The sequence below is a fragment of the Canis lupus genome, chromosome 14 (genome assembly GCF_011100685.1).
Source record: "Canis lupus familiaris isolate Mischka breed German Shepherd chromosome 14, alternate assembly UU_Cfam_GSD_1.0, whole genome shotgun sequence".
NCBI lineage: Eukaryota > Metazoa > Chordata > Mammalia > Carnivora > Canidae > Canis > Canis lupus.
The window spans coordinates 59225419-59231783 of NC_049235.1; positions in this window are offsets into that span (position 1 = coordinate 59225419).

Here is a 6365-nt window from a genome sequence, read left to right on the forward strand (position 1 = left end):
AGGTGTTAAAATAAAGTTTTTAAAAAATTACTTGTATTTATACTTTGCAGACTTAATAAGGGAAATTTCTTAATTCTAATTAACTTCCAGTTTTCATAATCTAAATAGGACAGAGGTCCAGGACACAGAATGCTGTGTCGTCTGTGATTTCTTTAACAGTGCTTGGATTTCACGACATGAAAATAAGGGAAAGACATTTTTAATGTAAATTTGAAACGTAAATGTATTTTTCTAGAACGTCTCCCGGACTTTTCCTTCATCTAAGGGACATGAAAGACGTCTAATTACAGTAGATAAAATGAAAATGATGGTGACAGATGTTTTGACGTGAGGCAGTGTGGCCAACTTAAGTAAAGAGACCTCCTGGATTGGAGCTTAAAAGTGCAGTTCTATTTTGGATACTTACCACATACTGGTATGACAGTTAGTTCACATTTTGAATCACTCTGGGCCTTATTAAACCAGGGTGATGCTGGCTGCAGGATGTCTGTAAAGCACTCCTAAGGTTTTATTCTATAGGTGCTATTAAAATTATAAATTTTGCATAGTGGAGGTTTTATTTCAGGTATGCTATCAAGTCAGGTTGGTAGAGAAATCCTTAAAACTTTAGAAATACTTACTACATCATTTCTTTTATGTTGAAACTTATTGGGTCCATTAGATTTCCGCTTTAATCAAAACCACTTATGAGCCTCTCAGAACTTACTCAGAAGACTATAAAATCTATGCAGTGCTACCCAGAGGGTATGGATGAGATGGGGGCTTTCAGAGGTCTCTCCTAGCTTCACGAATCCTCAGTTCTGAGCTGTTGCAGACTGATTTTATAGCTGACAGCCCATAAAACAAAGCTGGTTCATTTGTGGGTGTTGATGATTTCGCAGTATCATGAGCATCACGATTCCGTAACACTCAGTATTCTCATGGAGATTTTTAGAAACCTTTAAGGAATAATATATAATGTAGCAAACAGTTCGTTTATTAGCATGTGGCCTGGAGATGCTCTGTGGTACCGTTTAACCTTCTAATTATATATAATGAATTTCCCAAATTCATTCATTTTCTAGGAATTGGTCAAAGGATAAAGCCTTATATGTACAGCCTTATTTTAAGAGAAAGTTCCTTCTCTGAGTCAGGAACATCCCTCTTTCCAGCTGCTGCAGCCCCTCTCAAGTGTGTGAATTCCACTACTTACCAAATCACTTAGAAAACATTTTGACAAAATTCAGCCTCAAATATCAACCATCTTATGAAGCATCTATAAAGAAGCAAGCCAAAATTGTGTTTAGTTATTTAGTAATTGGTAAAACCTGTTAGTATCTGAGATATAGCCAAATATGGAACTACTTCCTCCTCCTCAAAAAAAAAAGAAATGTGGCCAACTATTAATATTCTTTGAGACATTTACACCAAGGGGCGGGATAAGCATTTTTGCTCTTAGAAAATACGGATTCAGGGGCACCTGGGTGGCTCAGTGGTTGAACCTCTGCCTTTGGCTCAGGTCCTGATCCTGGGATCCTGGGATCAAGTCCCATATCAGGCTCCTCGCAGGAAACCTGCTTCTCCCTCTGTCTGTGTCTCTGTCTCTCTGTGTCTCTCATGAATGAATAATAAAATATTAGAAAAAAGAAAGAAAGAAAGAAAATACGGATTCAGAATCTTTGTTGTGTAAAACTTGTGTAACAATTGGTGACACAAAAAAAAGTCCAAAATGTGGGTTCACAGTTTATAGGTGGTGAAAACTGAGGCCTTACTGCAATGGAGTGTACGTTAAAATGTTCATGGTGACACATTTGAAGCAATAAATGGCTTAATTAAATGCCTAAATGAAGCTGAGTGTTTGATAAACATACAGTCATTCTTGTAAAGGGCAGTTCATTTTTTTGCTCTTTTCTCCTTTTAAAGCAAATTCCACACACTTCGGATTTTTGACTGCATTTGGTCCGTGCCTCTGTCCTTCCATCTCAGAAATGGGCTTGTTGATCCCATTAATGAATCTTAGAAATACAAATGTCTGATACGCTCGGGCTGCGGGAGGTGAGGCGCTCTGTGTAGACATTGCACTGTTTTCCTTCAACTCCCATCTTTAAAAGAAATCTTTAACGGGTGGGTCTTAAGAGTGAATACGCTCAGGAACCGTATTTTTCTTATCCTACAAACATTTTGCCCCTGGAGCTTGAGCACACACAGCCCACGGTATTTGGGCGTGGGCGTGGGGAGGACCCGCGTGCTAACAGGTAACTGCTGCACTGGGCAGGTGCGGGCAGCGATGGCAGCGGGAACACCCACACCCCCGAGGCTTCCCCGGGGGGGGGGGGGTTTCTTTTGAGCCGATGCCTAAAGGCACATGAAGTCAGGAAGGTTTTCCACGGCAAGAGACTGTTTAAGGGCCACGTCCACCCCGGTAACTTAAGAGAACTCTGGGATGAGGGAGATGAAGGGTCAGCAAGCAAAGCCAGGAATCCGAGCGGGAGTCTATAAACACAAGTTTACACCGTGTCCCCAAATCCTTTGTTAAGGAGACCAGTGGGGCATCTACGTACTGTTGGCCGAACACGTTCAGATCGGTTTAAGTTTAATGAAACCAGAGCGCTTTTCTTAATGTAGGGGCGACACAACAAGTCTTTAACTTGGAAATTGCTCAAAAAAAAAAAAAAAAAAAAAAATCCTACACTTAAGATGGGTCTTTCCTCCTCATTTTTTTAATAATAAATTTATTTTTTATTGGTGTTCAATTTGCCAACATACAGAATAACACCCAGTGCTCATCCCGTCAAGTGCCCCCCTCAGTGCCCGTCACCCAGTCACCCCCACGCCCCGCCCTCCTCCCCTTCCACCACCCCTAGTTTGTTTCCCAGAGTTAGGAGTCTCTCATGTTCTGTCTCCCTTTCTGATATTTCCCACCCATTTCTTCTCCCTTCCCTTCTATTCCCTTTCACTATTATTGATATTCCTCGAATGAATGAGAACATATAATGTTTGTCCTCATTTTCGAAACCACGAATCAGAATTGCTAGTGAAGATTTGTTTCGTTTTGCTTTCCTCATTGAGATGGTAAAGTCTACGTCCCCCAGGCTGTGACTCCTGACACCCAGGATCTTAATATTCGTGATTTGATTCTGCTACGGAGAAATAAAGTTAAAAGTGTCATAAAGACGCACTGACTTAAGAATTGTTTTGTTTTTTTGATTGAAGCATGACAAAGAAGAGGTATGCCCCTTTCCGGCCATTTCCATTTTCGGGTAGTAAGTACATATACTTTATACGTCAGTATTTAACTAATAAGTTATCAGGCATTATTAAAATGAAAAAAAAAAGTAATTTCTTAATAAATTCTTCAGGGCCATATAATCCAGTTTTTGGTTAATCCGGAGCCACCTTTCACTTTCTTTGCTATTGACAGAAGAGACCGTGGAAGAGCATTATAACCCTTCATGTCTCCACTTCTTATTAAAAACTCGGAAGCCAACGTGGGAAACGAGGGTGGAGAATGCATGTGCTTGTGTATGGGTCACTAATTCCCGTCCCCCTTTTCTGCCCACCTATGTTACTGAATAGGAGTGGTTGTTCCTAGGAAAACGTATAACTGCTAGTCTTGAATGGTGAGCTAGCCGAAAACATTCACAAATTTAACATCAGTAATAAGGAAGAACAGTGGTCGTATTTGAATTCTGTTTGCATTGTTAAATCTAATCCAGTAGAGGGACCCTCCATGCTAATACATTAAAGTAAGAACGGTTGTAATAGGGTACTACGTACCACGTTACTTTAAACAGCTGCCCTTTTGTTAAATGTAATGTGAGAGTCCAGCCAGAAATATTTCTGAATAACCCTGAACATAAATAAATATGAGTTACTTGTTTGGAATTTTACTAATATCTTACTATTTTTACTAACATTATAACTAATAATTAGGTAGTAGGAAGTCTTAGTGTGACCTCTCCCCAGTATTTCTCATTAGAACTTTTAAAAATTTACATTCGTATCCTGGAAGCACTAACCTATTTATCTTTAATATGACAAATGGCTATTTTCTTGAGTAGCCAGGTTTCACAAATGTGCCAAAAGGTGTGTTCATTTTACCAGCGCTTGACATTTATAAGTCTGAAAAGGAGTCCAGTTTATCTGTTGAAAACAACCAAAAAAATAAGCTTCTATATTAGAGGCCTTATGGTTTAGATAGAGGAGTCATCTCTTGAATGTATGTGGTATATATGTGACCAAGAACCCTACTGTATCGAGGAATGTGCCCTTCTGACCCACCTAGATTAGCTCAATGGTAACCAGCCTTCGCTGGAGTAGGAACATAAAACCCACCTTCCTTCCATCCCCTATCAGACAACATCAGTCTTTCAGACAGTAAATTCAATGCTGTAAAGATTTCAAAATACCTCTCATTTTCTGAAAGTAAGAATGGATGATTGTAATTACATCTTACAAAAGAAACAAACCGAATTATGTGACTATCTTGGGACGATTTCTTGAATATGTTATGGTTTCCATGGAATATTATATTGCAGGTTTATAGAGGAGACAGATGAGATTTGTAATTTAAAGGACATGATTTGATTGTATTTCATAACAAATGGAATCTCAATTTATTCATGTTTTATAGAACGATAGATAAAAGCTGGAATTCTCGCTCTACACCAAGGTCTACGTTTGTGCCCTAAAAAAAGGCAAAATAAGTAGCGTAATTCATTGGATTAAATGTTTGCCAGTCTATCTGTGTGCTTACCGACTGAAGCGATTATTTTCCTTCCCTCCCTCCCTCCTTCCTTCCTTCCTTCTTTCTTTTCGGGAGTGTGCATATATGGGCATGTATATATGTATGTTTACATACATCTACATAGATGAATATATGGTCTTTTAGAAGATGCAAATCTTAAAAGCACATTTGAGAGGCCTAAAGGAAATTATATGGGCAAAGTTGGTTGCATTTATTGGAAGGAGTGGGATAATTACACATTCAGGAAGTAGTTAAAATCCCGATGTCATTGCCACCAGCCGCGCAGGTACACACGGTTATTCTAACATAAGTAACAATCAGGAAGCCACATATAAAAACTATGCAGTAACTATTCTTTGATTAAATTTCAGTTTTCCAACAGCACTACTGACATCTGTACTGGATGGTGGTTTGTTGTGGAGGGCTGCCCTGCGCCTGGTGGGACGTTTCGCAGCATCACTGGACAGCAGCAGCATCCCGGGGCCCGCAGGTTGTGACAGCCCAGAGTGTCTTTAGACATTGTCACATGTCTCCTGGGGGACAGGATTGCCCCTGCTGGGTTGCATGTTGCCAAGATGTGAAATATTTCCTGTGGGAAAAATGGAAATAGTCTGGAATACATTTAACTCGATTATGTATAAACCTCCACAAACAGGAATTTCTTTTTTTTTAATTATTTTTTTATTGGTGTTCAATTTGTCAACATACAAATAACACCCAGTGCTCATCCCGTCAAGTGCCCCCCTCAGTGCCCGTCACCCAGTCACCCCCACCCTCCGCCCTCCTCCCCTTCCACCACCCCTAGTTTGTTTCCCAGAGTTAGGTGTTCTGTCTCCCTCTCTGATATTTCCCACTCATTTTCTCTCCTTTCCCCTTTATTCCCTTTCACTATTTTTTATATTCCCCAAATGAATGAGACCATATGTTTGTCCTTCTCTGATTGACTTATTTCACTCAGCATAATACCCTGCAGGTCCATCCACGTCGAAGCCAATGGTGGGTATTTGTCGTTTCTAATGGCTGAGGAATATCCCATTGTATACAGAGACCACAGCTTCTCTATCCATCATCTTTCGATGGACACCGAGGCTCCTTCCACAGTTTGGCTACTGTGGACCTTGCTGCTGTGAACATCGGGGTGCAGGTGTCCCGGCGTTTCACTGCATCTGTATCTTTGGGGTGAATCCCCAACAGTGCAATTGCTGGGTCGTAGGGCAGGTCTATTTTTAAGTCTTTGAGGAACCTCCACACAGTTTTCCAGAGTGGCTGCACCAGTTCACATTCCCACCAACAGTGCAAGAGGGTTCCCCTTTCTCCACATCCTCCCCAACATGTGTAGTTTCCTGCCTTGTTAATGTTCCCCATTCTCACTGGGGTGAGGTGGGATTTCATTGTGGTTTGATTTGTATTTCCCCAATGGCAAGGGATGCGGAGCATTTCCTCATGTGCGTGTTGGCCACGTCCATGTCTTCCTCTGTGACCTTTCTGTTCATGTCTTTTGCCCATTTCATGATTGGATTGTTTGTCTTTGCTGTTGAGTTTAATAAGTTCTTTATGGATCTTGAATCCTAGCCCTTGATCTGATACGTCATTTGCAACTATCTTCTCCCATCTGTAGGGTGTCTTTGACAAACAGGAA